This window comes from Tursiops truncatus, chromosome 4 (genome assembly GCF_011762595.2).
Source record: "Tursiops truncatus isolate mTurTru1 chromosome 4, mTurTru1.mat.Y, whole genome shotgun sequence".
NCBI lineage: Eukaryota > Metazoa > Chordata > Mammalia > Artiodactyla > Delphinidae > Tursiops > Tursiops truncatus.
Genome location: NC_047037.1, coordinates 9,058,358 through 9,083,946, shown reverse-complemented (window position 1 = coordinate 9,083,946; position 25,589 = coordinate 9,058,358). Strand labels below are relative to the sequence as shown.

Here is a 25,589-nt window from a genome sequence, read left to right as displayed (position 1 = left end):
GGCTGGCTACAGACCCTGGGCCACAGAGGAAGCTGCAGTGCAGACAAGGAAGATAAAATCAACTCCTCTTGAGAGGGGGGAGGAGGTTGGAGTACCGGATCTTGGTTCTCCTCCTAAAGGGACCCTTACGAGTACTGTGCAGACGTGGAGGTTCATCTCCAGCCAGCCGTCTGGCCCACCAACTGCAGGGGACAAGCACCTGCCAAGTAGTTCAGCCCCAAGTCCCACCGTCTCTTTCTACACTACTACATAACTCAATAAAAACAATGTGAAGTACTATTTCATTTCACAAAGATCTCAAACAATTAAAAATTAGAATGTAAAACCTCAACTACCCTTAATACTCACATTCTTAAAATAATTAATTTTCCAAGGTTACCGCTTTTCTCTATTATAAAGACATATATATAAAATACGGGCAGTCCCTAACTGGGCAACAAGACCAAAGACATTTCCCTGAACACTGCTAGATGAATGTTTTTCCTTCACTGAGACATGTTGATCAAAATGTCAAAGAACTCAGTATTCTCTTCATAAAAGAATAATCTCTAACCAAGTAAAGGGCTATCAAATATTCATATAGATGTGTGAAACAGTTCAGTCATACAGCTTTCCCTCCTAACATCATCCATAATCTATAATGTGGGGCAGGGCTGGGGGTGTGGGAGGAGGTGTCGAATTTGAATCATGGAATACTTACTTTGGAAGGCAGGACATGCCATGGATGCCATGACACATACAGGTCTTAGGGCAGGATAAGAATTCTGGCAATCCACAGGTGTATGAGTAATGGACTCAAAGACAGCTTTCTCTTGGGAGGGCTCTATTTCAAATTTAAGAATGACAGAGGTCTCAAAGACAAGTCCTTATTTCAAAATTTTTCCAGGAAATAGCCTTGCATGCCACCTCTCAAAAAAAAAGACAAAAGTTCTACAATTTAGCTAAAAAGAAGTCAATATGACATATGTGAAAACGGAAAATCTAACCACGATTTAAAACACTGATTGTGTGTTAAAAATCATTTCTAAATATTAACCAATCAACTCATCACAAATTTAAAATATAATCCCCTATTTCTAATTCACAAGTGTTATTTTTCAAAATATTTCATTTAACAAATATTCACTCATCAACAGTAACAGAAAAACAAGAAACTTTGGACAGTCTTCCTGATTCTACCACCTATTACTTATGTGACGCTAAGAAAATCATGCATTACATCTCCTCCTAAATAAAATGATGATTTTTAGATATAGCAAATACAGTATGTAACGAAATGTATAAATACTCTTCTTACAATCAGGCTGAATACCCAACACCATTTTTAACAAAGCAACACTATTCGCTTGCATGAATAAAGTTAAATTTTTACAAGACAATTACAGATGCTAATGGCATCTGTAAAATTCTTCTTGCTTCTTTTAAACACTGGCGAAGACTGCAAGAGAGAGGGGGTTTGCTCATCCAGAAAAAATGATTTCTAATAAGACACCACTCCAAACAAAGCAAACACACGGAAGAACAACAACAAAACAATGCATGGGCCAAGGCTAAAATAACAGAACAATACCACTGTACCAGGTAGGGCTCTTGATTATAAACAACAGACACATTCTGGTTAATCTAAGTCAAAAAGGAGTTTACTGACTGGGTACTAAGTAGCTCAAAACTTTGAGCCATGGTTGGAGAATCAGGCTTGCACAGGAACCAAGGAAGGCAGTTCACAAAGTCCTGCCCCATGGCCTAGAATGAAGGCCAAAACTATGTTACCGCATCAAGTCACTGGACAGGAAGGAGCATCTCATTGGCAGCTCTTAGATCTCATGTCCATGATCTTTCTAGGTGCAGCTCTCAAGCATGCAGAAGGACAACGTAGCAGGCTTTAAGCTTCTTTAGTCAAGAGGTGAGGGGCAGCCTCCTACCTAAAAGGGGGTTAGGTAAGGCCCCAGGCAGCTGAAACCATGCGTGTCCTCTATTAAGATCAAGCTTTGACACTAGACACACCTGAAGTGCCTTTACTTTGACACAGGGTCTTGCTCTAATCTATAAAAGTTCACAGATTGAAAGTTCATAAAAATTAGTTCAAATCTCTTTATTAGATTTGCTTGTTACAATTTCCAGTCTATTTTCAAGGCAAAGGCAAAAATTTACTCTTTCTAAAGTGGTTCCATCAACCAATACAAGACTGAGTAATTCAGATGGGGTCTAGCAAGTTTCTTAATGCACTATAAGTATTGCCTCTTGCTTTATATTCTATCCGTCTGCTAATTTGGTTTCTTGCTTGCCTTTTTTGCTGCAGCTGTGCACCGGGTTAACTGTTTCAATGGTTTTCCTACAATAACCCACAAATTTTTTCCTGATCAGTGTGCTGTATGATTGGTTCTTTGTTCCTAAGATAATTATTTTACATTTGTCTACACTGAACTGCATTTGCCATCTGCTGGCCCAATCACCTAAACAATCCAAATCTTTTTGAATCTGATTGCATTGTTCCTCATTATTTCCTCTAGCTCCAATTTTAGGATCATCTGCAAACTCTGAGATCTTTTCTTTAAAGCTTGGACACATTTTATTTTAATATAGAGGGTTTTTTTTTTCAAGTGACCCTTTAGACACTCCAGCTGAAATCTTCTTCCAACTTGAAAAGTTTCCGTAAAGCTTACCCAAGGATACCTTCCACTTATACAGTCAAAGCGCTGCTAGAAACAAAGCTAGCTAGAACCCATTCTATTTCATCTTTCCTTATAGCGCCATGCTTTAAAAAGTGTATGTCTTCTAAGTTCTTCACTTCCAAGTATAAATATTTTGAAGAAATGCAAACATTGTTTTTTAATATGTAAATTCATGGTAATTTTTCTGTAATAACTTTCCTAAAGTACACATGGCTAAGTTTTCAACAACTTCCTGCACGTTAAGACATTTAATTTACTCATTCAAAAAATATTTGCACACACATTAGTTATGAGCATTAGGGACACTGCAGTCTCAAAACCTTGGTTCAGTTATTTATGTCCCAAAACTTCAGTTTCCTACTGACAAGAAGATAACTTCTAAAGACCTAATCACCTCTAGCAGTATGAATTACCTTTTATCTAAAGACTACCATACTAGAGCTACCATATCTAAAATTTTTCTACTTCAAATTTCCCATGCTCCTCTTAATTATAAACCTTCCAATAAGTTAGTATTTCTCTTGCAGTTTTTAATGCTTTAATATTGTGTATAGAAACCAATTTAGCACAATTTACCCTTCAAATTAAATTTACTTGACAAATCTGAACATAGTATATTTTCATTAATTAATTATGACGTAGGGGATCAGGTACATCTTTAGATCTAGGAAGAATTACTAGCTCCATAATCTTGAGTGACTTCTTAGTGACTTTCCACAAAAGCCTTACCTGTATAGCCCATTAAACTTATTAAAAAACTTACAAAATTGCATGATATATTTGCTGCCGTTCTGCTATTTCAAGTGGTAGATGCGGGAGACAAACTGAATTTAAGATGTATTGTCCTCTATTCATTCAACAGTCCGTGAATGTTATAAGAATATAAAGATAAATGTAAGATAGCGCTTGCCCTCCAGAAGTCTGGGTAAGATATAAGTAGCTACAAGGTATCACAATAGAGGTGGAGCCACATGTAGTTTGGAAGGAGAATCTACTTCCAACTACTGGATGAGAACCTTTGTGAAGGGGATACACTTGAACTCTGTCAAATATTATGATGGCTTTTAAAAATAAATATACTAAACTATGAATAATATCACAGAAAAGATGAATATAAAATGCTAGGCAGTCAAAGTGAAATAGAAAAAAAAAAAGACCTCAAAGAAGGAAAGGGTTTGCTAGTTATTTCTATGGGGTGGGATCGTGTGTGTTTTTTATTTTTCAATTTTTCTGTAATTCTCTGCAATTTTCTGCAAATTTTCTGCAATTTTTCTGTAACATTGTTCTTATATTAAAGTTTTAAAGCCATAATTGAACACTATTAAATGAAATGCTGTGTAAGTCAAAACACTTGAACTTATAAGAGAAAAATTAAGTAACAAGTTTTTTTTATATATAAAATAATTTATAAAGGGATCTAAAGGACACATTAAAGAATTCACAATTCATTAAGCCCTTCTTTTTGAAAGAACTATTGATTTTGGATGGAATGTCTTTCCTTACAAGGCAAGCCTGAAAATCCATTAAGAAAAATTATTTTGAAATGGTGAATTTGCAGCTAACAATTATTAGGTTATGAGTTTAGTCTAGGTTTGTGGAAGAACACTCAAATAATTGATTAGCCTGAATTTTTTTTAAACGCTTATGAAGTGACAATAAGTTGCCTCCAGGGATATTTTTTTTCCCCAGGGATATTTTATTTATATTTTAAGTAACATAAAAGCATTTAATAAAACTATAACAAACAACCACTGACTTTTATTTCAGTCTCCCATTCTCTACAACTTTTCCATTGGAGTAATATCCCATATAAATAAAGGCCTTTGACTAACTGAACTGAGTTGCATTAAAAGTCACAACATTCCACATAATATTTAAATCTACATATAATCCAGCAAAGGCATTCCAGTGAAAACCTACATGTTCTTAAATCTCCACGTGATTCATAGCACAGGAAAAGAAACGAGTGTGAACAGGGAAAGGAGAGAGTAAAAGGATTTGTTACCAGAGGCACAACACTAAGAGAGTTTCAATAAACATTTACATATTTTAATACCAGCTTAGCTTTTCAAGATTCTAGTTTGACTTTTTCATTCTTTGATTTTGGGCCCTATGCTATAGACTGTATTTAAATTAGTAGCAACCCATGATAATATGAAATCCAAGCCCAACTAAAACTCATTTGAGTTGTATCGAACTATATAGGATTACTGAAATAATGAGTAATTATGTTTCATCTAGGCTGTTACTCTCCCTAAAGAATGAAACTGACTGATGCTATCCTGTTAATACTCTTTCATAGACTTTTTTTTGGCTGCGTTGGATCTTCGTTGCTGCGCTCGGGCTTAGTTGCGGCGAGCGGGGGCTACTCTTTGATGCGGTGCACGGGCTTCTCATTGCGGTGGCTTCTCTTGTGGCGGAGCATGGGCTCTAGGCGCACAGGCTCAGTAGTTGTGGCTCACGGGCTCTAGAGCGCAGGCTCAGTAGTTGTGGCACATGGGCTTAGTTGCTCCACGGCATGGAGGATCTTCCCGGGCCAGGGCTCGAACCCGTGTCCCTGCATTGGCAGGCGGATTCTTAACCTCTGCGCCACCAGGGAAGTCCCTCTCGTAGACTGTTAATAGTTTCCAACTGAATGAAGTTAGAAAGCAAACCTCCTGGTCAAAAAGAATTTGACCAAAGGCAGTAAGAAAAGGTTACAAACTGCCTTTCACATGCCACATCCAGTGGGCAAACAATTTATCCTGAATAAATTGTGAAGATTTAAAAATCTGGACTTTTCACATAAAAATCTAGATTTTCCCTCAGAAAAAAAAAAAAAAAGAATCACTAGATCTAGGGACTCTTAGCCTTCTTCTGGAAAAGCTCACCAGTTGTGTGGGTTCCCACCAACCTACTTTCTTCCTCACTTTCTATTGCTCACTAAACAACAGACTATAGGAACTAGGGTTTGTAGCCTAATAAATAAATAGAGTGCAGAGGCAGTGGGATCTTGATTCAAATCCCAGCTCCTCCACCTCCAAGCTGCTTAACTCGGGACAAGTGGTTTAACCTCTTTAAGGTTCAATTTCTCCATCACAACGAAGCACAAAATAATGTTTAACTATCAGGGGTTAAAAGTGAAATAATGTATATGATACCAAACACAAAACTAGATGTTCAATAAATGATAGTTAATATTGCACTATTTGGATTGAAATTCTAAACCTAATTAAGATTTATCAAAAACACTACCTTCCTAGATTCTACAGACACTAAAGGAAAAGTGAAATCACTATTGCCTTAGCAGTCTATAAGATCCTTTGTAAAATAAAGATAAGCACAGTAAATACCTCATAGGGTGGTTGTATTAAAGTATACGTAAAATGCTTAGGATGGTATATGGCACATACTAAGCACTAGAGAAGAATTAGTCGTAACTAACAGGAGTAGTAGCTGTCCTCAGAGAGCAGGCACACGTGAGCTTAATAACTGCGAGGGGAACTAAGGGAGTAAAAACGTGAATGAATGAATACAAGACAGTTACCAAGATTCTTTCTTTGTACACAGTCTTAAGAGTCCCCTCAAAAGTCCCGTATTTTCATGTTAAAGCTGAAAATCTCAGTGAAAACGAAGTTAGTCTGATGTATAAACAAACTTCATGTTCTGGGCTTGAACATAAATAATTATTAAACTCTGATGGGAACAAAAGAATTGACCATAATTCCAAGCGTGAAGCATGCACATTATATGATGTTCATAACTTATTTCTGAAGGAGTTTTATTACAGTAGCCCTATTTCATGAATGCTAGAATCAGACCAATCTAGGCTAAGCTTCCTTGCTAGTTCTTTTATGCCTCCAAGGATCTCAGCAGCTGAGTGCAGGACCAGTACAAAGAATAACCTGACTATTTTTTAGGCCTACTAGTTGCAAAGCCTCAGCCATTAAAATCAAAGAATGATGAAAATGGGGCTGGTCAAATGGCAGCAGTGGTTCTCTGTTAAATGGTGTCATATCAAAACGATGATTTGATCTTTAGCATACTAATCATCTCAGTAGAAGTAGTTTTTAATTAGTCTGGGAATAATAAAGAAGCTCAATTCTTCAAATATTTAATTTAACAAAAGATAAAGACAGTATCCCCTGGTTAAAGTGGTATGTAAGTTCCAGGTTCCCTGCCACATCATAGAAATCCTTTCACAGCACTCAAAACAATGAGAAAAAGCAACAAAATTGACTTTAAAAAGAGTAATTTCCTTTCCAACCTAAATAAACTTTACACAAAGTTGCCTCTGATTGTGGATTAAACAAGCTGCACTGCCAGCATCAGGGGAGGGTGTGAGGAGATCTAGCAGGTGCTGCAGTTTATCACAAAACCGTCTAAAATAATTGGAAGTGACAACCAGCACTACCACAAATGATTTATTAGTCTTTCACTCAGCTTTTCAGCTTCCTCGGGGCCAGAATAAATAATTTACCAACTCTGTATCTTCCAATCATTAATTCTTCCCTATGCATCCAAACTACATTTAACTCTGCTGGGTTCGGTGGAATAAAACACACAATAGGAATATTTTTCCAGATACAGAATTATCTGACCTTATGAAAAGGCAAATTTGTCAATCAAGATGTACAATCCAGATGTAGAAGAATTTCAGGGCTCAAAGTCAGCAACTGCAGATGAGTTGGTGGGAATAAAATCAAGTGGAAGAGGAAATGAAAGCAGAGCCTAGGGAAGAGCTCTCACACAGATGAGGAAAGGTTTCAGTGACTCTGTGGACAGCAAACCTAAGCAGCCACCTAGCACGCTGACACCAGAGACTTTCAACCACGATGAGAGTCAATTCACTGACTACTTACCATCTCCCCTAAAACTCCCCTAAGTTACAGAAAATATGCAGTCCTCCCTCGAGAAAAAGGTCAAAACTTTAAAACGTGAACACATAGGAATTTTTTTCATGCAAAACGGACTCTATAATACAGGGCAAGATGAGGCAGCTTCTTTAAAACATTTTAGTAACTATTTTGAATGAGTTCAGGAGACAATTACATACACCCTGAAATTCTAAAAAGGAAATACAGGCAATTTTATCAAAGAAATAAATACTCCAAAAAATTCTGAGAGTGACTTTAAAAGGTATGTCCATTAATTATGTAGAAAAACCACACAGAAAGCCAAAAAAATTACATCTTAAATCCATTTCTGATGTAAGCTAGTCTTTGTCTCATTAAATCAGCATCTGTGATTAAAGGAGAGATCATTTTTGGTACATAATGTATTGCACTGTTAGAGCAGCATCTGTTTATTGCACAGCATAAACATTTTTCAGCTTTGTGAAACTACTGATACACAAGAAGTGATGCAGACCTAGCAATGTATTTAATCTTTTTTTATTCCAAGAAGAAGGACTTTCAGTGAAAGGGTTAATAACATTAATATTCTAATATCTGGCATTCTATGAGGCATATCAAGCTGCTGGGCACACAGTCAAAGAATTTCATAGAGTGACAGCTTTCTCTGCAATGGTTTGAGAGTACATCACAATTCAAATCTTAAGTGTGTAATATAGGGCTAAGTATACTTCTAAATATATGACTTCCACCAAAATATGGAATGCACTAAAATAAGTCCGGCTAATGAAAATTATAATATAAATGTGAATCCAAAGAATGTAATTTAGATGATAAAAGGTTCGAATAATCTCTTAAAAATTCCAAAATGTTCACAAATAAGAGAGTACCATTTTCAAGACTCAATACTTCACTGTCATTAACTGAAACAATTACATAAGGACATGGGCACAAAAGCATATTGTTTACATCAAGCCAAACCACGTAGTACTTACACACAGACCCAGTGCACTTGTTGCTATGGCAAAATAAACCTCCAGACAGCATAGGTCCTAGCCTCCCACAGGTGAAAATAAAAACAAAAATGGTATACCTGGAAAATGTAACAAAAGGCATCTTTTTCAAGCAAATATCAAAAAAAAAAGATAGAGATGTTATATTTTTCATATGGGTCGGAGAGAATAGGAGGATGTTTTTTTAAAAAAGCAGCAGGACAAGGCTCTCTGCAGGCTTCTTTGCAATTGGTTTTAAATGTCAGAGGAACTTCAGCAAGAAAAGATAAAGCAATGCACACTCTAGTGGCACCAAATGGCCTGAGGATGCCGCCTAATGCCAGCACCTGGACACAGTGGCCTAAAAGTTGATGGCAGCTTGTCCCACGTGCTGCAAACCGTGAGCCCGGCAGAGCCACAGGGATATCTGTGGAAAAAGTCTGGGCAAAGTAACCTGACCCTTAAATGCCCATCCAAAGACAAAGACAGACCCAAACTGCGGTACTGGTGTTGTCCTATTAGAGAACAATTAAAATTAATAAACCAGATGTAAAATCAAAAGCAAGGAATAGCTCAGAAACTATGTTGGGTAAAAAAGATAAAAAGGCAAACTGCATAAAGACTAACAGAATATTTCAGTTTAGTAAGAACACTCAATGAACACATGAATGTAGGTATAGTCTAAAAACACGGACAGAAAGGATATAAACCAATTCCAGGGTGATAGTTATCTCTGGGAAAGGAAGGACTTTAAAATGTTTTTTGAAAATATATACAGCAAATGTCAATATACAAAGTCTGCATGCTAAATACAAGGTTGCCTGATCTATTTATCCTCTGTACTTTTGTGAATACTTGAACGATTTCTTAAATATTTTAAATCTAAGCCATGTTGTACATAATTTGCTTCCTAAAAATTAAAGCAATTTCACAATATTTTTACCTGAAACATGAGGGTCTACCTTTTTAAAAATCATTGCTTTGGTTGGTCTCCGTATTCAAAAATTTTTATATTCCAATCTAAAAAAACTAAAAATTCTACCCTCTTTTCACAGATGATTTGGCTTAGTAACAATTTCAAATCATTAGTTCTCAGGAGACTCCACAGTTTATTTCAGACTTGAACTGAGGGATTCCACCACATAGACCTCCCAAATGAAGTTTAAAACATTCTTCCCCGGCCTCTGAATAACTAGTTTCATCATTTGTTGTAGAGCAAACAGGCTGAAGGACCTGACTCTACTCCTGGGCTCTAACTTCCCAGTGGGAACCTATCACCTTCATTAGTGAATATGTTCCTTCCCATTTTCTCTGTTTATGTGAGGAAGTAAACTTATGTTTAAAAAAAAAAAAATTCCTATTAAGTCTTTAGATGTATGTAACGAAACCTTACTCTAAAGAAATCAGGACCACAGTGACAAGCTTTCTATCTTGTATTAAAATTATCTGTAGTCAAATTTAAGTTCAGCCTCATTTCTTTATAGGCCTTTGGAAATTTGACAGGTCATCTACAGCTAAATAGAAACAAGATGCCTCCCATTTACAATCATATTTGTACACAAAAACAAAAGTTTAATACACTTTTTGTCACCACGAAGGAAATATCAAAGATACTGTTAATCTTCACCAAAACTGATCAATATTCTCTCAAAGTAGCAACCATCTGATTTAAAGAATTATTGGCTTGTTATCTTAAACAAGAAATTATATTCAACTTATATTGATGTTTTCTATCTGAAGCGTGTCATGCAATATTGTAATTTATCTCATAAATCTACTAGAGTGTGATCAAATTCTATCAACTCTGATTGGCATAAATTTGAAACAATGAAGCAATCACATCTGTTAAGCAGTTCTAGCTTGCTAGACAACATTTTAAAAGTTTATACAATAACATAATTATATTTTTCTCCATAAGACCTTCCTGTAGCTGATTTCAGCTTTTTCATGAAGTTTTGTATGTGTACTGGGTTCAGTGGGATACAGAACAAAAGATAAGAAAAGGAGATGGAAGAAGTGTGGGAGATGGATTGACAGAGATGGTTTAAGTATGAACTTCAAACACTCGGAAAAATATTTTAACAAAACTCCAAATGAATTACAAGGTGTCAAGACAGGAAAATAAGTTCATTTGAATAAAAAATATATAGTATATCTAACTTTATCCTGAAACTACTCCTTAAAAATATGAATGTTGAATTTAAATGAAAATACATGGGCATAAAACAAAGAATTCAAACCATGCTTTACGGAACAAAACAATATTGTACAGCAAAATTTACCACCTACCTTTTTTGGTGCAAAATTCCTAATTTTTGAAACTTAAATGATTACTATGAAAACATTATGATAGTATGTATAAAAGTTAATAGGTGAGAAACACAATATTCCATAAGTAATTCTATGTAATTTTAAAGACATTTCAAATTAGCAAGTGAACTCAAGGATGAAAATGATTAGGCCCTAAAGCTATATGGGGTGTACGGGCTAAAATGACTGAGAAATATTAAAAATAAAATGTAGGACACTGTTAAGTAACTTCATCAAGTTACTGATCCTACTGCTTTATATCATCATGACTAAGATATGACTTAAGAGGATGTGAACATTCTACTAAATGTTAGCTAATAATAGCTAAATTATTATTATAAATCCCATCTGGGCCATTCATTGACAGTTAATCATATACAATGTTGAGACAGTTCTCATCCTACTGAACTTTGTACTTGCCACTCCTTACATGCATACATCTTCACTCCAAAGTGATACCTCTTCGACTTCCCCTTCATACCAACCAGGGCCTTGTATGTACTCAGTACATATTTGCTGATTGATTTCTTTTAACTTATATGAAAACATGACTCATGAGTCAAACAGTTTAGATTAAAACAATTTTATTCCCTACCATTAAAGTTGAAATTAATAAAACAAAACAATATTACGATCAAAGGAAAACTTCCCAGAAAGAGACAATAGGTAATTCTGATGGTGGAAAGTGAACTCAAGACAGTGACAGAGGTCTTTTAATGAAATCTTGCGTTAATTCAGATGTTTTCCTTTTGTCTGTGGATATGGCAGGCTTTCACAAAACAAGTATATCTTATTTTCTTAGAATTTTTCAATTTGGAATTACTGGACTGCTTTGCTAACCAAAGATGACAAAACTTTTTTCTCCATTCTTGCTTCTTTTCTATGATTTTGTTGTACTCTCCTTAATACATAAAACTATCCACTAGTCATCTATTTTTTCGTATCCTGTAGATTAATTTCTAATTAAATGAATAAAGAAATTGAAGCTCTCATGACTACTCTGTAATTTAGCTTCAATATAAAGACATTTTTTGATTACCGCAGGATACTAACAATACTAATATTTTATTTAAAAAAAGTAAATCTCCATTAAGTTTTATTTTTTAATCTATCAAACATTCACTGAATAGGATTAAATAAGAAATAATTACAATTCTTCTGATAAAACTGTACTGTTGCTACCTATTATCAACCTCATTTCTGTATTTTATGTTTTCATTCAAGAAACATTATGCTTTGCACATAGGCACTGGTAAAAATAAGACAATTCGTGTTTTTCTTACAAAGATAAGCAATGAACTAATTATTAAAACATGGTATAATATGTGTTCTACAAAGGTTTGTGGAAGGTGAGGAGATATCACTGAGGAATCAGGGAAAGCTCTCAAGAGCTACATCCTGCAAGTTGAGTAAGCCAGGAAAAGAGGTACGGAGTGAACAGCACATACAAAGATCGACTGAACAAAGATTAACCACATGGGTTTATTTTCTCCTTCCTCAAACCCCAAAGAGACCTCAGATTTTTGGAAAATAAATGACTTATCAAAGGAAGTAACTCATAAAAGAACTTATAAAAGACACTGAGGAAAAGGCGAATCATTTTGCCCACAGTCCAGGAACATTCAACTTCACACATCCTGGTGTAGAAAAATGGAAACTACGAGAAATGGAAAAACAGACTTAGCTAACAAACAAACAGGTGGAAGAAAATAACTTCCCCAAACTGAAGGACTTGCTTCCAGAATGAAGGAGTCCCCAGAAAATCCAGTATAAACAATGAACAAAATCCACTCCAAGGCACATCATCATAAAAATTCAGAGACAAAGATTCTAAAAGTTTCCATAATTATAAAAACAAGTCATGCACAGCAGAAAACAATGTAGAAGGGGAAAAAAAGGCAAGGAACCTCTCAGTAGCAAAACTGAATGCTGTGAAACAAAGTCTTCGAAATTCTAAAAGAAAATTATGCTGCAACGTAAAATTCTATACCCAACCAAACCACTAATCATGTCTGACAGTAAAATAAAGACACTTCAACCCTCCCTAAGATCTTTTTCATATAATGAGGAAGTTAAACCAGAAAAAAAGACAATGAGTTGGGATTCACATATAAGGAAAAGAGAAAAGCGATCCAACCTCCAAGGATATCAAATCTTTGACTTTCTTCTAGAACACATGAGAACACCACAGCATAACTCTGAATGAAAATGGCAGTAGCAGTTAAACAAATAGGAAATAATACCAGAGGAAGCAATTAGAAGCAAGTATTCTTATATTATACACCTACTACACTTCAACTAAAAAAAAAAAAGGAGCAAGTATTCCTTGAGCAAAGATGCCACTGAAATTAGAGGGAACCCCCATGACAACGGCTCTTAGTCTTCAGATGACAGTCTCTACATTACACCAGGATCAAATGACTGCCGAACTATTGCACATTCATCTCTCAAGTTATGCTCACATGCACTATAAACAGTGTCACTTTGAAGATAAGCAAAACCGTATTATACAAAAATGCATGTATACACACACACACACACACACACACACACACACACACACACACATTTTCATCCAAGATAGGGTCTAACTGTATTACTTTATAATTAGGTTTCACTTAAAAAGCCAACAACAAAATGAGTGTGTACATGGTTGGTTAGCATTAGTTATTTTTCAAATTTTCACTTATAAAATATCAAAGAAATCAAAAAAAAGATCAAAGAAATCAGAGTAAGCCCATATATTCCTAACTAGAAGAGTGTTTATGCTAAAATATTTAATCCTATGTGAATTGTTGGCTTTGACATTTTTTTCATCCATATAAGAAGCTCCAATCTAATCTGCAAGCATCTTTTAAGCATAAGAGTTAGAAGAGCTATAAGGAATAAGTGCACATTTTGAAAACAGTGGTTCTCAATCCCACCAGATCCAATGCCCCTTTCATTCCCTGTACTGTTCTGAAATGAAATTCAGAGTTAATAAAATCTACACATAGAATGTCTCTTTAAACAAAAAAATCAGGGACTTCCCTGGTGGTCCAGTGGTTAAGACTCCGCGCTTCCACTGCAGGGGGCACGGGTTCAATCCCTGGTTGGAGAACTAACATCCCACATGCAGTGTTGGTGAAGCCAAAAAAAAAAAACAAAACAAAACAAAAAAAACAAAATTAAAATTAATTCTAAACCATGTTATTAATTAAAAATTTATAATTATTTATTTCATTACATAAATGCTTAGACATAACTACTTAAGAAGAGCAAATAAAACAGTCACATATTTGCATCTATATATAATAAATAAGCTTGGATCTAAGAGGAAAAAGATCACAAGTCATTCTCTGTAAGTACCAAAAAAATGAAACAGGAGAGGTATAAGAGAACTCTAGAATAAAAATTAGTATTGAGATAAGTGATTACAGATAAAAATTAAATTGAATATGAAAGAGAAAGATAGAAATAAGCTTAAATGAAATAAAGATTAAAAGGTCAAGACAAATTACATACTGTTGAAACAGAGAAAATTATGAAATGTGGTTATTAGTACAACTGACCTGGGTTTTATTTCTAGGTGTAGTGTCAAAATAATTACCTATACTAAGGTTGTTACACTGCGGTTACAACCTATCCCAGAAAACCTACCACACTGTCAAGGAATTAAGTCTCTAGTAGTTTAAAATACTACAATAAAGACTATATCCCCCCAAAATATTGCCAGTGGAGTGGGTAAAGAAATTTAAGAAGTTACAGAGAGTTTGTATAATAGATTGCTTATTGGAGATGGTACCAGAGTAATAGCGGTACAACATAAAAATATAACATAAAAATAAATCATTTTAAAATATATTTTTAACAATGCATTTATTATCATTCTAAAAACAAAATTTTAACATTTAGGATGGCAATCATGAAATATCTAAACAATCCTTATTAACTAATAAAATTCAATAATTTAATTTAGATCCATTAATTTAAAATTTAGTTTGTTATTAAAAGAGTCTTAAATATCCTGTTACATATTTGCAACCAGTGTAACAGAGCTTCCAGTAAACTGCATTGCTGAACTGAAAACTTTTAACCGAAATACCTAGTTAGAAATGCTATAAATCAGGAAGTGGAAGAATGTGTGAAGTACATACAATTTTGAGAGAATTTCTTTATTCTACTTAAGATTCCCCTCAACACAAACTTCCCCTAAAGTATCAGATTGCTCATGTAACATCTTACAAACAACTGTCAGTAATATTACATACTGAAGTATTATCTTTGAAGAGAGTTTAAGCAAGCAGACATTCAAAAGTTATGTGGTTCTCAGGACAGTTTTCTGTAGTCTGAGACTGTCCCATGCATTGCAGGACATCTAGCATCCCTGATCCCACCCATCAAATGCCAGAAACATTCCTTATAATTATTGTGACCAGCTAAAGTACTCCTTAATTTCCCAAATTCCCCTCATAGGGCTTTACCACCCTTGTTTGGAAATCATACTCTAGAAGTCTTATAGAAAGAAGCATGCTATGGTACGGAACTATATGAAAAAATGTGTTTCAAAAACAGAAAGAAACATTTTTATCAATTATACTAAAAATTATAACTTGCAATTTTATCCTCTTCCAAACATTCTTTCTTCAGCCTATATTTTTTGGTATTGTGTACTAAGGCTAACTTAAAGAGATTTGTTAGCCACTCTAGAACAGATGTATATTCTCTTTATATGTTTTTTAATAGAAAGCTTTCCTATATATGACCTTTTCAATACTCCAACTTTTACTTAGCTGAATTAAAGTCAAAAATAGAATCTAATCAATAGATTGTACATGTATAGGCATGGCATGCTTCTATAATTTCATTTGTGTGATTTTATTTTCTATTTTTGTTGTTGCTGTGTGGTTTGGGTTTAGTGTTTCATTGAGCAGCATCAATACTAAGGTGGTCAACACTAAGACACTGCGTTTAGTCAGGACAGGATTCAGTATTATTAAAGACTGTTATGTGTCAGTATTATCTAGTGCCCTAGGAAATCCATGCAGTACAAGAGTCCCCTTTTTTACTCTGCAAACTCTAAATTTAATAAGGTTCTATTTAATTAGTGCAGGATTCAAATACACATTCATGCCAAATTTTGCAACCACACGGGAGGTAAGGGAAAGATATTTCAAACACTTACATGGGAACAACCTTAGGCTGCTGTCTTAAAATATCAGTGCAGGATGCAAACTACTTCACAGACTATCCACATAACGGATGAGGTGTGAAAGAAATTCTGTGCTTAACGTGACCTTTGGCTGTACTTTTACTTGTCATAATTATAAAGGAGGTACTCTCAGAGCCAACACATAAGCTATGTTATTACTCTTACAATTATAGTAGTATCTCGCCAAGTGCTTCATATACTGTGACAAACTCGAGGCAAAATATATGGAAGCTCTTACCTTTGTTACAAGGCCTAACAGGCCTTGCTGAACAAAAAGAGTGCTGCTATTACACATACGTATGAATAAGAACTACTGCATAAGAATTTTTCTTTTTAATGTTCATTAAAATACAAATATGCCAGTGTGGTTACCTAGTTCAACTTAACAAGTCATCTATTCTCTAAATGCAAAACAACTTGAAATTTAAATTTAATACCTAATTGTGACTTTACTAAATACATGTCAAGAAGGAATTAAAAAGAAAACTATACAAAAACCAAAAACCTTTAAGCAACTCTCTTCTACAGATTCCTATTTTCCCACACAGAATTTCAGCAAGGAAAAAGAGTTGTTTTCAAAAATGCTTTGGCAAACTGCCAACTTATCAATATAAATGACATGTAACATGATTTTTTAAGGAAAAAAAAACACTACTGGATCATCTAACATAAAATTATAAATTCTGAACGTATAACAAATAGAATTAGTTTTCCGTACAATGTCAAATATACCATTTATCAGAAGATTTACAAAGCAAAACAAGTATTAAAAATCCTGCAATGTATGATACGAAGAAAAACTTTACAACTATATACTATATTATGACCAACTTTGCCATACTCATCTTTCTGTTCCCAATAGTAATACCTCCTCTTTATTTTCACCTTGAAAATAGGTTCCAAAAGCTGTAAAACATCAGAGTCACACTTCATAAAAGTCATAAACACAAACTGCCTAGGTTGGCTAACAAAAACACATAAATACTGGCCATAAAAGACGTTTGTTTTATCATAAAATATTTTTTAAAATATTGCATGTGAATTAAGATTGCTCTTAAATATGCATTATAAACACTGTTAGGGACTACTCAATAGGAATCTGAGATGTTACTAGGGTGACCAGAGGTCCCAATTTGCCCAGGATGGTACTAGTTTATGCCTATTGTCCTGGCATTCATACAGATGAAATTATTTATGGCACTCACACCAACATCACCCAAGATTTGACCTAACAGAGCCCTGGAAACGGTCTTGGGCTTAAGAGTCAAAAGAAGTGATCTGAGCGTTAGACTTCCACCAGGCAAACGTTCAATCTCCCTGAGGCACAAATTCTTCTTCTGTATTTAATTCGGATCCACTATACAGGATTATAAGAAGAATCAAATCAGCAAATTCAAGAAGCTCAAGTACTACCTACTGTTTAAAAAAGATGACCAAATGAAACACAAACTGAATATACTTAGCAAGTTAAGTCTATCAGAGATATAAATAACTACAGTCTCCATAAACAAACAAACAAATGAAAACAACTCAGGTGAAAAACTACATTACAGAATTGTAATGTAGCATAATTACATTACAGATTTGTAATGTAATACAACAAATAAAACTACATAAAACTACGTTAAAACAACAATAAAGCTACATTACAGAATTGTAATGGGCTAAGAAGGACCTTCGGGAGTCACACTAAATGAGTCCCAGTTCCAGCACCGTCACTTACTGTCAGCTGTGTGGCAAAGAGCAAGTTACTAGGTCTCTGTTTCCTCATTCATAAAATGAAGATAATAACTGTACTTCTCTCACTGGAAAGAGTAACAAATAATCCATGTAAAAGATGATGTGAGCACTGTGCCTGCACATAGTAAGTGCTCAGTAAATGCTAGCTACTATTATGACAATCTCCATCAACATCTCTTTTCAAAAACAAGTCCTAAGAAATTATTCAGGAGACAATTTCACATATGTGTGCATGTGTGTGTGTGCACATATGTGTATCTGTATCTTCCAATTAAAGATCACTTGGATGACACAGCTACATGTTATAGTGTGGGCTGGGTATATTACACAACTAGTCTAGGAGGTCTTATGCAACATTGGACAAGGTAGCTTTTTTCTCTGAAAGAAGTCCACAGTGGCATCCTGAAGCACAATTTAAAATAAAAGTCCATATCTAACAATATCTGTGGCTGTTCATCTAGAGAACAGAGGAGTCACAGATATGTACAATAAACACATTTTTAAATCCATGTATATAAATCAAATGAAACCGCTTCCTTTAAAGCAAGCATATGAAGATACTAAAGCAATATCCCAATTAAACGTTAATATAGTCAATATTTCAAAATAAGAAATTTGGGTTTACATATGCACAGTTTAAAATTCTATAGTGAGGGCTTCCCTGGTGGCGCAGTGGTTGAGAGTCTGCCTGCCGATGCAGGGGACGCGGGTTCGTGCCCCGGTCCGGGAAGATCCCATGTGCCGTGGAGCGGCTGGGCCCGTGAGCCATGGCCGCTGAGCCTGCGTGTCCAGAGCCTATGCTCCGTAACGGGAGAGGCCACAACAGTGAGAGGCCCACGTACCGCAAAAAAAAAAAAAAAAAATTCTATAGTGAAACCTGTCTACAGAGGTCATTTTCCCTATATTTCAACAGCATATAGTTCAACTTGAAATGTACAACGCTGCTTCTCTCTGAAATGTTAAAACTGTAAGGTACACAGTAATTCACTGCAAGCAAACACAGGAGAAAGGCTATGTTGTACACATGATACCCTTTAACCCAAACAATTACTTTAACTTATTCATTAAACCCATTCAAAAAGAGAACACTAATAACTTGTGCTACCTTACAAAACAGTCAGAACTAAGAAGAAATACTTTATTTGGTTAAAAACAGAAACTTCACATAAGAGAATTATTAGGTAAAGACAGAGAAATTATAGCTGGCATTTATAAAAGACCTTGTACATTTTTAGCTCATTAAAATAAAATGGTATAAAACTTTCCATAAGAGATATGGTATAAAATAAGTATGTCACTAAGACTGATATAAAAATCTATATAAACATCATGTTGCTTTCCAAATACACATACAACAGGTATTTAAAAAAAACAAAGGGCTACATCAAATTTATATCTCAGGAATCCAAATCTAAGTTGGACTTCATTTCTCTGAGCTTTCCTAAAAATATTCCAGTAGTAAAATAGCTTTGCCACTAAAATAAAATAACTAAGACTCCATTATCTATTCTATAGCAAGTAAGAAATACCGACCTGCCGTTTAGAGTTACCAAGGATAATGTGGACTGAGGTTTATATGTTCTGTCTCACTTTACAGGCTATAGGCTATATCATTAATTTGTAAGTGACTCTACAATAAGTATGCACACAACAAATATTCTATCATGGGTAACCCTAAACAGGTAAATTTAGAACTGAACAAAGCATAACTGAAATTTTATCACTACCATAAATTACTTTTTAAAAAAATCCCTGGGCATTGCAATGAATATACTTTTGCCTTAGAGCTAATACTTTAATTTTAAAGAACCACAAAGAAAAAAATCAAAACTAGTCAGTAACAATGCAGCAACTAAAAGCAATAAACTCAAAATTAAGTTATAAATAATTTAAAGCATGTCATGAAGATGTATTAATAATTCATCAGATAAATAATTTACTAAATAATCAAATAAATAAATAATGAAATACATAAATAAATCAGCAAATAAATAATTCTGCAAAATAACCTAAACAATAAGTCACCCAAACAAATCACAAACCTACAAAACTACAATGATTCTTTGGATTCTGATAGTTTTAAATAAGCAAATGTACATAAACTAGATCAATCCTTGTTAGAATTAGAAATATTTTTCAATGCTATTTGTAAAATCCTCATCTCAGTACATAAGAACACATTTTCAATTTTTAAAAGACTGCGTAGGATTAGTTCTTATAAATTATTAACATGATTATAATATATCCTCTTCTATATTTTACATATAATAACTCTGCCTAACATATTTTCCCCCAAACAACTGGATACTTAAAATATTCTTAATTTACAGTTCTTTTTCAAAGCAATACTTACAGTACAATAGTGCTATAGTCTTTCTGATAGCTTTCCTATCTTCACCAAGTCTGGAAATTTTCTGCAAGGGATAGAACAGTTAGAATAAGCTTAATTATTATAGACAGCATTTCATTCACTGGTGAACAATGCTTTATAACTCTACAAAGTAGCAATGGGAAGTGGAGGTTATTAGTTGTGAACTTTGTCAAGTTTTTAGAAGTCTTAAGTGGACTAAGCACAAGCTGATAGAGGCATGGCTTCCTCTAATGGAGCTGTTACAATTGGAGGGATTTCAGATGTGAAGACAAAAACTTCTGAAGGTCAAAGCGACTGGCTGACATCTAATGCTATCAACAACTGGAGAAGCTCACAGTCCCTGAAAGAACACAGGAGATCACTTAACTGTTACAATGTGAATGCTGCGACAACCTAATGGGAGCACCACAAAGAGACAAAACACAACTGACCTCATAAGTCAGTCTTCACTTAACATTTATTTCAGGTTTTTATCCACCCACAGTATAGTACTCTTGAAGTCCATAAAGAGCAGATCCTAAACTGTGATAGCCTTTCCCGCAGAAATAAGAACTTTGTAATGAGTGTTTGACACTTTCAAGGGAATAAATCCAAACAGTATAGCACAACATCTGAAGAGAAAGAAACTAAAATTAAAATATTTTGATAATCTAGCTCAATGAATTCTCAAACAACTTAGGCAATATTTTACCTATTTCACAATCAAGGAAAATGAGGCTCAGCAAGAGTCTGTCTGTATGCTGCCTGCGGTCCCCAAGGGGCAGGAAGATTCTAACTTTTTCTACACCACTTCACGTGAAGGGCCACTGAACTACAGGCTCCTTCAATTTGAGCCCACCTTAAAAATACAGCAAATCCTAAAGCTTCGAAAATTGGTCAGAGCAATGGTTTTCAACTGGGGGTGATTTGCCTCCCAAGGGACATTTGGCAATGTCTGGAAACATTTTTGGTTGTCACAACCAGAGAGTATTACTGGCATCTAGTGGGTAGAGATCAGGGATGCTGCTAAACGTCCTACAATGCACAGGATAGTCTCCCACAACAAATAATTATCTGCCCTAAAGTGTTAATAGTGCTGAGGGTGGGAAACTCTGGGTTAGCGTAAAAGGTCTTTCAGGGCTGTGCAGTTTTCCTGTTATAAAATAAGACACATTTGGTTCAGGGATATAAAGTCTTTTTTTATGTGTGTGGAACATCCTGGATAAAAATGTGTATACTGTGGAGAACGGGTATATGGGAACTCTTTGTACTTTCTGCTCAATTTTTCTATAAACCTAAAACTTCTCAAAAAATAGTCTAGTAACTTTTTAAATGTGTATCCTTCACTTCTTTCACCAAAGTTATGAGTAACTGTCTTAGAATCAATACCCCCAAAATACGTCTAAAGTTATAAATTAAAATTTTTTTAAATTTCATTTGTCAAAATTCTTCCAATAAAGTTAATGAGAGCATTAAAAGTCACATTTATGAACTAACTCTGTCTAAATGACTAGCCAAGATATCTAATAAATATTACAAATTCATAGGGCTTTAAGAGATTATTTTGATACACTACAATTAATAATCTTCAATACTTAGTGATTTCTTTTGCCTAAAAGCTGTCATACATTTTCTGAAATATTTGTGGTAATTATTAAAATCATTTGAGAACAAAATTCAGCAATATAATTATCAAAGAACTCCAGAAAATACATATCAAATATTTCCCTTTCAATGCCAATTAATCTCTCTCCAGTCTCAAAGTAGATTTTGGTTTTCAACATGGATCTAGAATCTACCATGACACAATGCATGTTTCCTTATATTGGACCCATCACATTACTGCACAGAGCATCAAACAATGGCATCCTTTATCAGCTAGGGTTAGGTCATATCCTTCCCAAGACAAAAAAATTTTTTAATAATTATAATACAATGACTTAAGAGAGGAAAAAAACAAAGGGAGAGAATTTCTCCCATGTAAATGTCTAGAAGTGGACAATCAAAGGCTGATGTGGCCGCTCCAAATATTAGGAATCCAAGTTCTTTCCATCTTTTTGCTCTACCATATACTGTTCTATTAAAAGTCACCTCACACTCCAAGAAGGCTATGGGGAGCAGCACGAAGGAAGGGGAAGAAAGGCCCATCTCACTCTCTTCTAATGCTCATATTTCAGCTTACAGCTTCGCAACCATAACCTAGTCCTTTGGCCACACCTAACCACTTGAGGGGATAGGAAACACAGTCTCCAAATTTGGTAATACTGCCCACATATAAAATTGGGATTCTTTTTATTAAGGAAGACAGGGAGAACGATTTTGTGGAGCGAATTATGAGAGGCAGACTATGGTGGAGGTAACAACTCTTCAAAGAAAATGGGAGATGTACTCAAAATTTTCATTAGAGTGGTTCACTGGGAGATTAGGATTGACATATATACACTACCATGTGTAAAACAGACAGCTAGTGGGAATGTGCTATAAAGCACAGGAAGCTCAGCTCGGTGCTCTGTGATGACCTAGAGGGGTGGGGTGGGGGTGGGGGTGGGAGGGAGGTCAAAGAGGGAGGGAATATGTATATCTATACATATAGCTGATTCACTTCATTGCACAGCAGAAACTAACACAACATTGTAAAGCAATTATACTCCAATAAAAAAATTTTTAAAAAAAGACCTGGAAAAAAAAAACTATGTGTATATGTATGTTGTGTACATATATACACACATATACATATGTGTATATGTGTGTGTATATATATTTACGGAAGAAAATCTAAATGTTTAACCACAGGTGTATGGTTAAATAAATTTGGGGATAATCTCAGAACAGAATGCTATGCAGACACTAAATAACACTTCAAAAAATTTTTACAGATATGGAAGAATGTTCATAATATTATATGAAAAAGAATAGGCTATAACACGCTTCATATAAAATAATCCCTATTTTAAATAAATATACATACTTACAAACATACACATATACACACAGTATACACTGATATCTATATACAGGCACATTTTATATCTATATCTAGAGAGAAACTGAGACCATATAAAAATCAAGAGAACAGAATTAAATGATAATAGTGGTTTAGGCTTTGGGAAGCAACTTTCTTTGCTTTCTAATTCTTCTACAATGAAAACATATTATGCTTTTGATTTTTTTCATGAAGATTTTGGCCTAGATGAGGAAAAGCACTTTATAAAGGTAATTAGATTCAAGCTTTAATTTATTTTGTTACTTGGAACTTGGTGATAATTTAAAAAAGCCGGGGGGGATCTATAGCTGCGCTGTATCTTTCCCAACTGGGGCAAAATATACATGTTCCTCCTGAGTTAACAGTAAGAAGCTAACCTCTCTATGCCCAACTTGTTTTCAACTTACTAACATTCATATATCACATTTATCAGCTTTACACAACTCACTCCTAACCAGATGCTACATCCATCATTCCTAACAATTTACCCTGACATATTGATTACTTTGCTCATCTCATTCTGTAGAACTAATCATTCGTACTTCATGCTTCTACAAATCCTTCCATTTTCTATATTTCTGAGTCTATTTTTCTTAATGCTACTCTACTGCACATTTTTCTGGTTACTTATATAATGGATCTATCTAACAGAAATTACATGTTTCTTATATCTTTGTGACTATCTTGCATTGTCTTGAATTTTCCAGAGTTATTACTGAGTATACACACTATTGTTACATTGGTATTAATTCTATTATCTGCAAGTCTCAACATTACCATTAGTAAAGTCTCAATTTAGAATGCCTCAAAGTTCTCCACATTTTCTAGAATGATTCAATTTCCTAAACCCCCATTACTACCACATAAAAAAATGAAAAAATAAGTAAAAAGCAAGAGATTGATATATTTAAAACTACTAACAAGTATATGGGGTTGACCAAAATTGCAAACAAATAAAAACGTAAAATACATAGTCCCCACCCTCTAGAACTTGAGGGAAACAAGAAAGACACAGACACAAATACACAAACACACACACACACAGAGGGCGGGGAGGAAGAGAGAGAAAGAAGTTCACAACCAAATGTAATAGGGACAAGTGTACAATCCAGACAATATGTACTACAGAAAATCCAGGAGGTAAAAGCCACAGGCAGGAATCATCAAAGAAGGCTCTTCAACTGAGGCCAAGTTCATATAGAGCTAGAACGGTGGTTCTCAACCGCGGGAGATGGTGCCCCCAAAGGACATTTGGCAACATCTGGAAACACTTTTAACTGTTAGAAAATGGGAGGTACTATTTGTACCTGGTGAGTAGAGGCCAGGGAAGCTGCTAACATCCTACAATGCACAAGACAGCCCCCCACAAAAATGAATTATCCAGCCCAAAATGTCAACAGTGCTAGAAGCAGCGGCTGGAGTCAAAAGGAGAGATAGTATTTAAACAGGATAGAATGACACGAGTGAAAGAATGGCAGCTACAACACACGATGTCTTTAATAAACCATAATATCACCAGTGAAGGAACAGTGGGAAACCAAGGAGAAAACATAACTGGGTATAGATTGTAATGGGTCTGTACAAGAAGTCTGATGGACCAAAGAGATAAAATAGTTTAACAAAAATACAAGAGAGCACAGGCAAAAATAGCAACATACTTCATAAGACTAAACTGTAGACAGATGGGTCACTGATTTCCAGCAGTATGGCAGACTAGATACCTTGATACTACTAGATACAACTTTTTAACGTTAGTGGGAAAATCTGTTTTAATGAATTGCTTAGCTAGCAAGAAAGTACCCTATCCACATAAGCTATAAACACAATGAAAGTAGAATAAGCAAACCTAGGAAACCAGCTTTCATTCTGAGAGTATGTACCTAAAACTGTTGAAACTGATCTTACATCTTAATGTCTACACGAGGCTCAGGAGATGGACCCTAAAAAGTCTATCAAAAGCACCATCCCTAACCCCTGGCAACCACTAATCTATGTGCCATCTCTATAATTTTGTCATTTCAAGAATGTTTTATCAATTCTCTTGACACTGTAATTACAAAGGGGAAACTTCACAAAGGTTCTCAGACTAAATTCACACTACTTGCATAAGCCAACAAATCTCATGTGGAGATCTATTTAAAGTGCTCTTAAACTGTCAGTATCCCTAGTCACCTGGAGGAAGCACAGGTAAATTCTCAGTGAAAGAAAATAACTTCAATCCAGGCCTCAAAGAATCCAACAACTTTCCAAAAAACTCTACTCAATTAAAAAAAAAAAAAAATCACAGAACAGACACAATGAATGAGGGCCAACATAAACAAGAGATGTTAGAATTAGAGTACACATATTTCAATTACTGGAAAGATTATACAATAAGGATGTTTCAAGTAATAGAAATGCTTAAAATATGTGTGTGAATTAAATAAAACCTCAAGAAATAAAAAACATAGGTAAAATTTTTAATTCAGTGTAAAAGTTTAAACAGTAGAGTCAGTACAGAGAATTAGTAAATGGAAAGA

At 34.8% G+C, this 25,589-nt stretch overlaps 1 protein-coding gene across 7 annotated transcripts in view; it reads right to left on the bottom strand.

Moving 5' to 3' along the window:
• The window catches only part of TBC1D5 (TBC1 domain family member 5), a 540,886-nt gene that overhangs the window by 466,412 nt on the left and 48,885 nt on the right, over nt 1-25,589 (bottom strand). For all 7 annotated transcript variants that reach the window (XM_019934420.3, XM_073803671.1, XM_073803672.1 and 4 more), the window contains one exon: nt 20,091-20,151. The gene's annotated coding sequence lies outside the window, so the exon portion shown is untranslated. The remainder of the gene's footprint in view (nt 1-20,090; nt 20,152-25,589) is intronic.